Raw genomic sequence first — 13,661 nt, forward strand, 5'->3', positions numbered from 1 at the left:
CATGAAAATGATATCACGTATACATCTCAGTATTTTAATTATTCAGGGAGCTGTAATATTACTAATGTAATGGATTCTGTGTCCTGTCAGAGGAAGAGAAAGCCCGTTTCAGAAGCAAGTAGTGCACATAGAGCACATAGAAGATCAAATACAAAACAAAGCCTTTAATGTGCTACTTTAGTTATGATGGGATTCGAGAAACTAGTAAATTAAACAATTTTAAGATGAAGTTTATGATGTTCTACTTTAATGACAAAATAAACTACGTGATTAAAGTGGAAATTTCGAGATTAAAGTTGACATTTCATGCTTTTTTCACACTGTGTGCCTTTTTTTTTTCTCTGTACCCTAATAAGCTTTCATATGACACTCAGACGGTGGGCCACGACTCACCTTTTCATGGCGACTTTGATAGCTGACCGCTTCTTTTTTAATTCGGGCACTGTGCAACTTTGTGAACTTGAACTTTTGAGTTTCTCCGACACGCTATGTCACTTGATCATCTTCCTTTTGTTGATTATATCACTGTTTAAACCAACAAATAGTACGTTTTTCCATGCCTCCAAATGGTATTCGCTGAAATTCTTCTATTTTCCCCCAAGCTTTTGCCATTGTCTTTTCACACAAGGCTGAGCTTAAGGGCTATTTATATTGACTTGCATATTCAAAGATGCGTAATTCTGGGAGGAGTTGGGGCGGGACAGCAGGCGTGTGCACATGCGTTACTTTTCACACTGACTGGGATTTATGTAGCGGAAGAATGTGGAAGCTGGCGTTCGCAGAGATTTATGCATCTGGATTTTTTTTGTGCATACAAACATTTCCGCTTTTGTCCATATGCCATGTTATAGTGTGAATTCTATGCATGGCGTTATACATGAGGCCTCTGGTGTCCTTTCAGGGTCAACATAAGTATCATAGATTTTATACACCTTTTCTGGGTGGCCACTTCATTTTAATACATGTGGAGTGCAGTAGAAAAACCCATAAAGGAAACCTCAATTTAAAGGAATGCAGAGATTTGGGGCATAATGTCTACTGGAGATGACAACATACTTTCATTATGGACCCCAATAGTGGTTTGGTTATGTGATAAAACTGTACAAAGAGTTAATAAGAATAATGCAGATTTAGTAGTTCAGGTGGTGGAAGTTCCATATAACAGTAGGAAAAGGGCAAACAGGAGGAGCAAAGTAAGTGTGAAGAGAAGAAAAATGTCAAAATATACCATAATCACACAATCAATATAGGGTAATATGCTGAAAAATAGTTTCAGAAAGCTATAAATTGGAATTGGTTACCTTTTGGTTTTACCGATATTTGGCATTTCTCTTCCAGGATTCCTCTGGAAATACTTCTTTGGAATATTCATTTATCAAATAATATGAAAAATTAAGATAAGTACCACCATTCCACGTCTTTTTGCTGATGACATTGTGTTGTTTAGCACCAGAATAGAGGAAGAGGAGAGGAACTTGGAAGAATGGGGAAGGACTTTGGAGGATAAAGGGTTGAAGATAAATAGGAAGAAGACAAAATATATTTAATGATGATCATGATTCAGAAGTTAGCCTGCAGGAGAGCTATTGAAAAGAGTGGATGAATTTAAAAATTTAGGATCAGTGGTAGCCCGAGAAGAAGTTAAATGTGGCAGAAATGCAAATGCTGAGATGGATGTGGAGTTCCAAAAAAGGACAGAATAAGAAATGAGATAATCAGAGGTACAACAAAAGTGGAAGAGATAGCTAAGAAAGTGCAGGAAAATAGTTTGAAGTGGCATAGATATGTGATGAAGACAGACAATGAATATATGGGCAAAAGACAGATAGGAATGGAAGTACAAGGGAAGAGAAACTAAGGGAAGCCAAATTTGATAAAGTAGAAGAAGATTTGATAGACATGGATCTGACTGGGGAAGAGGTGCAGGACAGAACTGTTTGGAGAAGGTTGTTCAAGCACATCTGGGAAAAGATAAAGAGAAACAAAAAGAAGAATCAATCCACGTGTGATTTTTAAATCTTAATACCACTCTTGTTGTCCATTAAGTCTGATGGCCTGATTTTGCTACGTGAAAAAAAACATTTTTGCAGTGTATTTTTTTTTACAAATTGAAATTACACAGTTAATCCCCTGGAAGGCCCATGGATTGTAACTTTTATATTTGCTTAGTTATAAAAATAACCATCTCAATAAACATCCTGAAATCTCATGAAAATGAATACATGGAGCACTTTAAAATCTTTTAATCTCCATTTGTTATAGTTCTGAGATGGAATAACCCTTGTGCTGATTTGAGGGAAGACTCTGCCACTTCTTTATAATTTAAATTAATGCAGAATTATGAGAGCATGTAAAATGAAATGATCTTAGTGCTGAAGGTAGCAAGTTGTTTATCCTCAGATGAGGTGAGATGGAGGCATTTTATACAGCTTTTATGAGCATTTCATATGACATATGTAAATGAAGCAGAAACTGCAGTTTTTAATGAAATGTCAACATTTCACTCATTTTATACAGTTTTCATCTCAAGCCTACAGATGCCTGCAGTATATGTTGCTGTTTGCTGTTAGTATTACAAATTAGAGCAGAGCACACTGTTCACTAAAGAAGGGGATATACTGTTTGTAATAGTTTCTTTATGATAAAAAGTTAAAACATTATTTTCCACTTCAATGTTAATAGAAAAATATTTAGAAATTATTTAGAAATCCTATATTAATTATGTTTCTTTTTTACTTGCATCGCTTCAAGCGATCTTGGTTGAAAATTCCATTATATAGTTTAGCTTGTCCTGCTCAAACATAATTTTAGAGTACTCTTTTTCTTGAGACTGTCTTGCATTTTCTCTATCTCAAATTGTAAGTAAATGATTTTCTGATTTTGTTTTTGATGCATTTGATTAAAAAAAAAACGAAAAGTAGCACTGGTTGTTCCTATCAGTCAGAAACCATGTAACACTAGTCAACCTAACATGCATGTTCTTGGGATATGGGAAGAAACCCGAGGACTGAACATGCAAACTTCACACAAACTACACACAGTATCCTGGGGCCTGAATTCAGGTTTCTAGATTTCTGTGATTGCAGCAGTGATTTCTTGCCACTTCTCTTCTAGTTGTTTCATTGATGTTGAGGCAATTTCTGGGTCAGTTTCTATTTTATACTTTATTATGTTTCATTCTGCAGTATCCTAGATAATTTGCAATGTAAACATACAATTGTAAATTAAACACAAAGACAACTTCAAAAGTTTGGGGGATCCCCCCGTATACTGCAGAAGTCAGGCAAGTGAAATACGTCTTTACAGACTGGAGTCCAAAACAGAACAGTACAACAAAGAGAAGACGGTATATATGGTTGGAGGAAGGAAATAACGTCATGAGTATGTGGCATTCTGGAACCAGACGTGACATCAGGAGGAGGCGGGATCTGGTGAAACGGAAGTGATATTGTCTGAGGACCAGATGTGATGGTTAGGCAGAGGGTTCATGTGATGTTCTGTAGAGAGAGAGGAGAAAGAGTTAGAGAACAGCGCCAACCCCTGGTTCGGCAGACAAATGCACATATTTGATCTTGTAAACTTTTTCCGTGTGTGACACAATATATAGATATAAAACATTTTAGTATTAGTTGAGAAGTAGTTGACACTAAGATTGTCATACTCAGGTCATAATAGTAAAAAAGGAATCTACTAACAAACTCCTCTTAGTCTTGTTAACCACCTTTATTCACTTCTTTACTAATATTTTTAGATGGCTCTTCTAGTTTTCGCGAACAATTTGTTTTTACTAATTTTGACCTTCATCTGCTTTTGTAGGTAAGATGACTTGTGGGGCATAGTCACCTGGCATTATGACTGCGGTCATGCCTACCAGGAACAAACCCTTCACATGGCCATTTTTATAGCTTGTTTTGGAGGTTAAGGGTTGTTATGAATAATGTCCTGTTTGTTTGAATTTTTTGGTCTTCACGTGGCTGATAAATTCATTGTGACTCATAGACACATACTGTTCTTAGATTTTTATTTTTATTTTAGGAAATACAGTAATCCCTCGCTATATCGCGCTTCGCCTTTCGCGGCTTCACTCCATCGCGGATTTTATATGTAAGCATATTTAAATATATATCGCGGATTTTTCGCTGCTTCGCGGGTTTCTGAGGACAATGTGTCTTTTAATTTCTGGTACATGCTTCCTCAGTTGGTTTGCCCAGTTGATTTCATACAAGGGATGCTATTGGCAGATGGCTGAGAAGCTACCCAACTTACTTTTCTTTCTCTCTCTCTTGCGCTGACTATCTGTGATCCTGACGTAGGGGGTGTGAGCAGGGGGGCTGTTCGCACACCTAGACGATACGGACGCTCGTCTAAAATGCTGAAAGATTATCTTCACGTTGTTACCTTCTGTGTGCAGCTTTTAACTATGCTGCACGGTGCTTCGCATACTTAAAAGCTCAAAGGGCACGTATTGATTTTTTGTCTGTCTCTCTCTCTCTCACTCTCACTCTCTCTCTGCTCCTGACGGAGGGGGTGTGAGCTGCCGCCTTCAACAGCTTTGTGACGCGGTGCTTCGCATACTTACAAGCCAAACAGCCCTATTGATTTTTTTGCTCCTTTGAAGAGGAAGATATGTTTGCATTCTTTTAATTGTGAGACTGAACTATCATCTCTGTCTTGTCATGGAGCACAGTTTAAACTTTTGAAAAAGAGACAAATGTTTGTTTGCAGTGTTTGAATAACGTTCCTGTCTCTCTACAACCTCCCGTGTTTCTGCGCAAATCTGTGACCCAAGCATGACAATATAAAAATAACCATATAAACATATGGTTTCTACTTCGCGGATTTTCTTATTTCGCGGGTGTCTCTGGAACGTAACCCCCGCGATGGAGGAGGGATTACTGTATGCTTAGTTCTGGGTCTTTTTAGATTTGTATACTAAAAATATGTGTGCATTCTTTGAACAACTATTCCTCTTAATATTCTGTAACCTTTCATCAAAGCATGTCTTCTATCCATGCAAATTAGTGAACTGAACTTCACTGGATGGTATCAGTTAGTAAATGAAATTGGAATTGGGAGGCAGATCATAGTTAGAGTAAAACTTGCTAATGCAGTCACCAAGAGATTAAGGATCAAATAAACAAATCACATCACATGAAGTAGAGATCATAGCAAATTTATTATGCAAATTTTAGAGTTTCTGTCTAATTGTACTGTATATCAATTACAGGATTTTGCATGCAGAGACTGCATATCAGAAGTTTGTTTTTGTGATTTATGCATCTTAACAAAGTTTAAAAATTGCTCATATTTCATTAGACCATTTTGGTTTTCTCTTGGGTGTCACCATTTTGTGGATTCCATTGTTATGATACCTCTTCTGGTTGCTGGAGGTGTGTCCACAGAGGTTGTGACCTCGACCTTATTAGGTCAAGAGTTTGATGGTTTGCTCAGATGGCCATGTTTTATCCAAGTCTGGAATTGCTGTTCCAAAAAAACTTTATTTTGATTATTTCCTGGTTAAGGAATCCTTGCTCTTACTTTTTTGAATTTATGATTTTGTTTTGCTTTTGATGAAAATTTTTTTTTGATTCCCAGTTTTTGACTTTTGCTTTGTTCTCTTTGACTTTGGTTTCTAGGCTTAGCTTTGGCTCTATCTAACAGATTTGATCTTGTTAATAAAATTGGCACAAATCTTGACTCAAGTTTATCTCCTGGGGCCTCATGTATAACGCTGTGAGTAGAATTCACACTATAACATGGCGTATGAACAAAAGCGGAAATGTGCGTACGCACAAAAAATCCAGATGCATAAATCTGTGTGTACGCCAACTTCCACATTCTTCCGCTACATAAATCCGGGTCAGCGTGAAAAGTAACGCACATGCACGTGCCTTCTGTCCCGCCCCAACTCCTCCCAGAATTATGCCTCTTTGAATATGCAAATCAATATAAATAGCCCTTAAGCACAGCTTTCTGTGAAAAGGCAATGGCAAAAGCAAGAGGGAAAACAGAAGAACTTCAGCGAATACCAAGTGGAGGCAAGGAAAATGTACTAATTGTTGGTTTAAACAGTGGTATAGATAGATAGATAGATAGATAGATAGATAGATAGATAGATAGATAGATAGATAGATAGATAGATAGATAGATAGATAGATAGATAGATAGATAGATAGATAGATACTAAACAACAAAAGGAAGTTGATCGAGTGACATAGCGTGTTGGAGAAACTCAAAAGCTCACGTTCACAAAGTCACACAGTGCCCAAAATAAAAAAGTTGTCACATATCAAAGTCGCCGTGAAAAAGGCGAGTCGTAGCCCACTGTCTGAGTGTCAAACGAAAGCTTATTAGGGTACAGAGAAAAAAAAGTCACACAGTGGGAAAAATGCATGAAATGTCAACTTTAATCTCTAAATTTCCACTTTAATCACGTAGTTTATTTTGTCATTAAAGTAGAACATCATAAACTTCATCTTAAAATCGTTTAATTTACTAGTTTCTCAATCCCATTGTAACTAAAGTAGCACATTAAATGCTTTGTTTTCTATTTGATCGTCTACGTGCTCTATGTGTGTGAATCGCTACGTGCTTCTGGGCTTTCTCTTCCTCCGACACGACACAGAATCTATTACATTCATGATATTACAGCTCTCTGAATAATTAAAATACTGAGATGTACACGTGATATCATTTTCATGATGATAGGAGTTAAAGCATGTTATTAAACATGGGAACACGGTGGCGCAATGATTGTTCATGTCTCACGCAAGATGCTTGCTGTGCCATGCGCGACCTTCAATGAAATACTTTATTGCAACAGTACTGTCTCTTTCAAACTATTGTTGGCATGGAGCTAGACAGTTTGACATCTGTGGCAGAACGACGGGCGCTCAGCAGGCTCCTATCAGTTATGGAAAATCCACTGCATCCACTAAACAGTGTCATCTCTAGACAGAGGAGCAGCTTCAGCGACAGACTGCTGTCACTGTCCTGCTCCACTGACAGACTGAGGAGATCGTTCCTCCCCCAAACTATGCGACTCTTCAATTCCACCCGGGGGGTGGGGTAAACGTTAACATTTAACATTATACAAAGTTATTGTCTGTTTTTACCTGCATTATTATCAATCTTTAATTTAATATTGTTTTTTTGTATCAGTAAGGTGCTGCTGGAGTAAGTAAGTGAATTTCCCCTTGGGATTAATAAAGTATCTATCTATCTATCTATCTATCTATCTATCTATCTATCTATCTATCTATCTATCTATCTATCTATCTATCTATCTATCTATCTATCTAAACGTACTAACCCCCAATTCCTGTCCTTACTTTTCTTTCTCCAAATACCCAATCGCCGCACAATCAGCTCTGTAATAGACGTTAAGCCACCTGTAAGCTTAGAATGCCAATTCTTCAAAACTTTTAAGGAACATTGAAATATCTTCATAGTATGTGTTTAATTATTCTATCCTTCTAGTGTTGCATCAGCACCAGCAAGAATACAGAGTGAGGCAGGAACAGTCCCTGAACTAGCTAGCGCTGCGGCACCGTGTCCTCACATGTTTAATAATCTAAATAACAATATAGATTTTTTAAATGATGTTAACATTTTATCTGTATAATATAATAAACATATTGCTGCATTTCATCTTAAAAATTATATTGTCATCATATGTAAATACGCACTTTATATTATAACTGCATCGCAAGTTTACAATAAGGTAATTGTACTAATAAGTACCAATATTTCTACAAGGAGCACTTGATGGACTGATTGAGTGCATTTATAGTTCTTGGGATGAAACTGTTTCTGAACCGCGAGGTCCATACAGGAAAGGCTTTGAAGCGTTTGCCTGTGAGAGCAGTTGAAATAGGCAGCATGACTGAGACAGCGTGTGCTTGATGCTGTATACCGATAATTCTCTGCTGTAGATCTGTAATTCCCCACTCAGATATAGTGATATAAATATTCCGAGTGGTGCAGTGAGAGTAATATGGAAAAAGATGATCCGCTGTGGCAACCCCTAACAGGAGCAGCTGGAAGAAGAAAAAGAAGGTGCAGTGAAAGTAACAACGCTAAAGCAGCTATGGTATTTGGATTACTTTGGCTATTCCCTGGTACACTATATTGTTACAGGTTAATTACAATCAGATGCATTAAACTAATAAACAATAAGCAGTTAGTTTCAGTGTATATGATAAAGCAGCGTCAGGGTTGTGGATCTAAAGAAAGGGTAACCACGCAGGAACAGTAGCACTGCTTTGACACTGGGTGCTGCCAGTCTGCAAAACAGAGCGGAGAACTTGCATATGGCTAGGGTTGGAGCTACCGTGGAAATGTAATAATTCTTTGCATTTATATAGCGCTTTTCTCACTACTCAAAGCGCTCAGCAATTGCAGGTTAAGGGCCTTGCTGAAGGGCCCAACAGAGCAGAGGAGTCCCTTTTGGCATTTACGGGATTCGAACCGGCAACCTTCCGATTGCCAGTGCATATCCCTAGCCTCAGAGCCAAGTTTAGGTTTTATACATCGTGACTTGAGCATGGAAATGTTTGTACGTAACATAAATAGTACATTGAGTGAGAGTATTAATAACCAGAAGTTTACATAATTAGTGAATTTGTAACTGGAGAGCCTTTTAAGAAATAATAATATTGGCTTTTTTCATAGAATCCACACACATGGACAACCAGGAATTACACAACACAGATCCATATAACACTGTGGTAATGACATTGTGGGCTGTACACTCCCAGCTGGCCTACTTAGTAATTGCACAGCAACAGATGACACAATGTGTCTTAGAATGTTAGTAGCTATACAAAAACAAAATGGCACAATTGTACAATATAATTCATTTTTAACATCATTATAAACACAAGAAAGCAAAAAAAAAAGCCTTGACATATTGTGCACACTGTACAGGTTCCCTAACCTGTTGTTTCAGAACTAGTTGACTTTTTTTTGTTTTTCTCTGGTTGTCATCTTAACCCAGACTCTTGCTCTTTTGTCCTATTGCGAGTAGGTTTTGGTGACAAGTGCTTCATCTGTGGTCTATAAACCTTCTGGAATTTTTAATATCTTGAAGGAAATTCTATTAAAAATCACTTGATTCATGTCTTTGTATGGACTTTCTGGGTAAGACTAGCCGTACTTAACAGTCACAGTCACATAAAACTTCTAACCTAACTTAAAACACATCACTGATTACTCACATTTATCAGTTTTAGTCCAGTCCCCTAGGCTGTTCTCATGTCATTTTTGTATGCATTATGTAGTGCTGGCTTAACATATGAATAAAAGAAAGTGAAGACAAGGCCAGTCTCTCTACACTTATTATATTTCTACTCCAGATCCATTCCATAATAATGTCAAAAAGCAGGAGTCAGACAAATATATTTACTTTTGCAGTGAAATCATTTCTATTTTGCCCTTAAAGCATTCTTACATTAGTTTCATCATTCTGCCAAAAGATAGAAATATTTCAGGTGTTTGTTTTACCAACACATAATATAAACTGAATATAAGCTAAACTGAAAGTTAATTTTGGTTTGTCATATTTTGACAACATTTTCCCAGTGATCTGAAATTCCACTAAACTAATGTTCATAAAAAATAACATGGATTAGAAACTCAGTATTCCATCTGTGACAGTTCTTAACAAAATCCTCAGTTGGCACAAGTAAAAAAAGAGGACACATTGGCTAGTGTAAACATGCCTTTGGGTCTTTAAAGTTGACATAGTGAAAGGAAGACTTGAAACAGAAAACAGCACACAGTGCCAGAATCATTTAAAGGCCTTAACATTAACTCAGAGAAGTCGCTTATAACTTAGGCCATGCTTTGCTCATTTAGCCCTATACTAATTAGTTCCAAATAAGCACCAGAGACACGACATAGTTCTGAAAAATAAATGACAGAAATAGAACAAAATGTGAACAAAAGCCCCAAAACAAGGAAAAGGCACAAACAGAATAGTTTAATTGCTAAAAAATAGAATTGAAATTGAATCTCATATTGAGAAAAAAATCATAGGAGCCAGCAATCTAATCTTCTCCCAGGTCACCCTTTTATGACGAGAATGACCATCATGATTCACAAGGTGGCATACAACACCAGTACACTTAAATAACGGCTACTCTATCCTTTGGATGAGACATGAAACTGAGGTCCTGACTATCTGTAATTAAGAAAGATCCCTGAGCATCTTATTTTTTAAAAGATAGAGTGTTCCTTGATGTCCCGGCTAAGTTGCCCACCACAGCCTGTCCATTCTGGACCCCTAATCATCCCTTATCCCTTACTGGCTAACTGCCTCCGTCACCCCTACACCACCTAATAGCTAAAGTGTGGTGAGCGTACTGGTGCAAAATGACTGCTATCTCTTCATCCTGGTGGTTGAAGTGGCTCTCCTTTGTCTATGTAAAGAACTTTAAGCACCTAGAAAAACAATATATAAATGTAATTAATTAATTTAATTTGAAATATACTGCAGCTCAGTTAGAGAGGTCTAGTTTTTCAGCAATAATTTGCTGCCAATTTTAATAATTTAGTTCAGATATATAAATTTTAGCAGAGAGAGCTGTTGTGAAATAATTAAGTAAACTTGCCTCAATAATTTAGAATATGGTTAAATGTTTATAGAAAACTCAACTTAGTCATCATTTTCAATTTTTTCCAAATTTCCATGATATTGTTATGCCAGTCATGAAAAACATGAAATGGTCCAAAAACTGCATAGATGCCCATCTTTTTTAAAAAATGAACTGGCCAGTTTTCCACTGGCAGAATGTTTTATGAAACTTACTGAATGATGAGGGTTTACTTTGTAAACAAATAAAAGATTTATTTTTTTCCCAGAGGCTTAGAAATGTACAGAGCCCCATAGGTGTTAGGTAAAAAACAACAAAAATAAACATAATATGTTTGGACAAATTGCTAATCCATTTGAAAGAATTAATAATTCATTTGGAGGAATTATTAATTTGTTTGAACTAATTATAATTACTTTTCTCCCTTTTAGTCCAGTTCTTATTCATTTTTTTCTGGCATACAGTTCAGTGAACCAGAAACTAATTTTAAGACCATCGCAGTTGAAGTTGTTCTTCTGAGGAGTCCTGAAGTTACAAGAAGAGATTTATGGAATTTTCTCTGTGAATGTGGTATTCCGAAGTCAACCTTGAAGCTGTATTTTAATAAACTGTATGACACCTGCAATGTCGTCAAAGTATTTACAGCAAAACAATCTATTGTCCTTTAATTGACATTTAATAATTGACAAAGATATAACAATGCACTGTCTGACAGCCAAAAGCTTTAAGTATATCCAAATATTCGAGTCCAAGATAAAAATAAAATCGGTCCATTGTCAAATTTAGTCAATGATGGCACTGAACAGCATTGAACAGACTGAAACTATTCGTTGGCTTCATTCTTCTAGTTCCATTTTACTAAACTGAAAACCAGGAAAACATAAATGGCTACTTAAGTAAGGGTAAAACATAAAAATTATCCATTCAAACAAACTAAAATTCAATTGAATGGATTATTAATTCATTAAAACAGATTATTTTTAATTTTTCTAACCGTGACTTACCGGGCTCAGGACATACTGTATGAACTCCAAAGCAAAAGGAAAATTTTTAGTGTGCAAAAACTACTTTTTCTAACCAGAGGACTTAATCATGATCATAGTCAGAATAGGATTGCAAAAGTTACTCACCAAGAAAATCCTATTTAATAACGTGAGGCAAAACACTGAAACAAAAACCAAGTCAAGAAAAATGAGTGAGGGCCAAAACAAGGGTATGAAATACTAAACTTTCCACTAACACTATAGTTCATTGGTTGAATTTGTATCCTGGACAAACCAGCTGATGCTTCTGCACTCTAATTTTCAGCTTGCAACAGGAGGGCAGTCCTATAGCAAATCATTGTCTGCTTTTAGTCCTGCAGTGATTCTCAAACATGACGTTAAGGGCGAGGCTTCCAAAATAAGCCATAAAAGCAGGCTAGGATTTTCACTGGATGACCAAGAAGGCTCTCATCCCAAGGTGGCAAGTCCCTAAACTGCTCCTTCCAGGTTGCAGATTACACAGGTGTAATAACAGGGAAATTGCCTCAAAAGTTAAAAAAAAAATGAAGTTGTAGAATTTATAAAAATGCCTTGCAAGGAAGAGAAACTGTAAAAACTGGCTTATGAATATAACCCCATACTGAAATCATCATAAATTGAGAGTTTAATTAAGATGAAAGGGAAAGAGAGGATTTGCCTAAAGGTAATCCGAGGTGTACAAGTCTCAAAACACAATCAAAGAATGGAATTCAATAAATAGTACAAAAAAAAAAAAACCAGAACAATCAGGCAATAGCAATACACACAATCCACTCATCCTCAATGTTCCACTGCTAGGTTTTTCTTTCTGGTTGACTTGTAAAGCAAGACGGTCATCCCAGCAGCAATGATGTCAGGGTAGAGCCACTTCATTGAGCTCCACCCAAAAAGCACAGAAAGTCACAGCAACAATGCAGAATACAAATAAATATAATACAAATATCATATACACGTACAAATAATTCACAATTAACAAAACAACCATTAAACACTAAATAAATGTAAGCTACAGAATAAAACACTGGCTGTAACACAACACTTTCAACATTAAGATGTCATGCTGTGAGAAATAAAATGAAAAAGAATTAAAATCATTGTTAAACAAAGAAAGAAAATTTAAAGTAATACATGAAATTAAAGTTTTAGCCTTAACACTAGAATTACCAAAGCCTACGAAAAAAACTTGTAATCCCAGCCCACCTTAAATCCCTTTGCACCTCTCCGTCAGCTCAGTGTCTTTTGTCTTGTAAATGTGTCGATCAGCACAAACAGCAAGCAGCCTGGTATCCTATACTCCCTCCCATCGCCACAGTTCAATTCGCAAAGAATGTTCTCAGTGCTCAGTGTTTATCTTGGAGTGAAGTGCTTGGAGATGTAGAGGGTAAATAACATATCATCATTTAGAATAGATACATTTCACGTGTGTTCTGTGTCTACAACAATTTATATAAATACATTGTTAAAACAGAAACATTTTTAGTAATAATTGACAAAATGTAGACATGAAGTGTATAATGTGTGAAGCCTGAAGTCCAAATATGAAATAAACACTTTCACAAAAGGTATATGTATAACAAAACAAGTGCACTTTTATTCAAGAATATAACCGAAGAAAAAGAAACCTGGTTAGAGTAGGCTGTTGATATGACAGCTTGCATGGTGCAATGGTAAGAACTGCTGACTCCCAATCAAGAGTTTGTGGGTTCGATACCAGCTGCTTCCCAAATTTACTGTTTTGAGTAGTGAGGTGCTCTTATTGTTAATATTATTATTATTGATTTGCATCTGTAACAGCCGGTTTAAATTTATAGCACTTGTCAGAGTTAGCATTTTTTTTCAGTTTTATTCTCTCACTCATGTCCACGCTCCCACAACCCTAAACCCCACCCCCCAAAACACCTGATCTGACGATGTTTTCAGATAAAGATGTGCTATAACAAACAAACTCCAGGAGATGCAAAGGACAGAATAGTACAGCAAGGTCAGTTCCGGCCTATATGCAATCATCAAATTCAAATGTTAACAGTTCCCACACACCCAAGGA

General features: G+C 36.6%; 1 protein-coding gene across 1 annotated transcript in view; it reads left to right on the forward strand.

The window, feature by feature from the left end:
* LOC114645279 (uncharacterized) overlaps positions 1-13,661 on the forward strand; it is a 593,479-nt gene that overhangs the window by 272,719 nt on the left and 307,099 nt on the right. The gene's annotated exons all lie outside the window — the stretch shown is intronic.

Source organism: Erpetoichthys calabaricus, chromosome 2 (genome assembly GCF_900747795.2).
Source record: "Erpetoichthys calabaricus chromosome 2, fErpCal1.3, whole genome shotgun sequence".
Taxonomy (NCBI): Eukaryota; Metazoa; Chordata; class Cladistia; order Polypteriformes; family Polypteridae; genus Erpetoichthys; species Erpetoichthys calabaricus.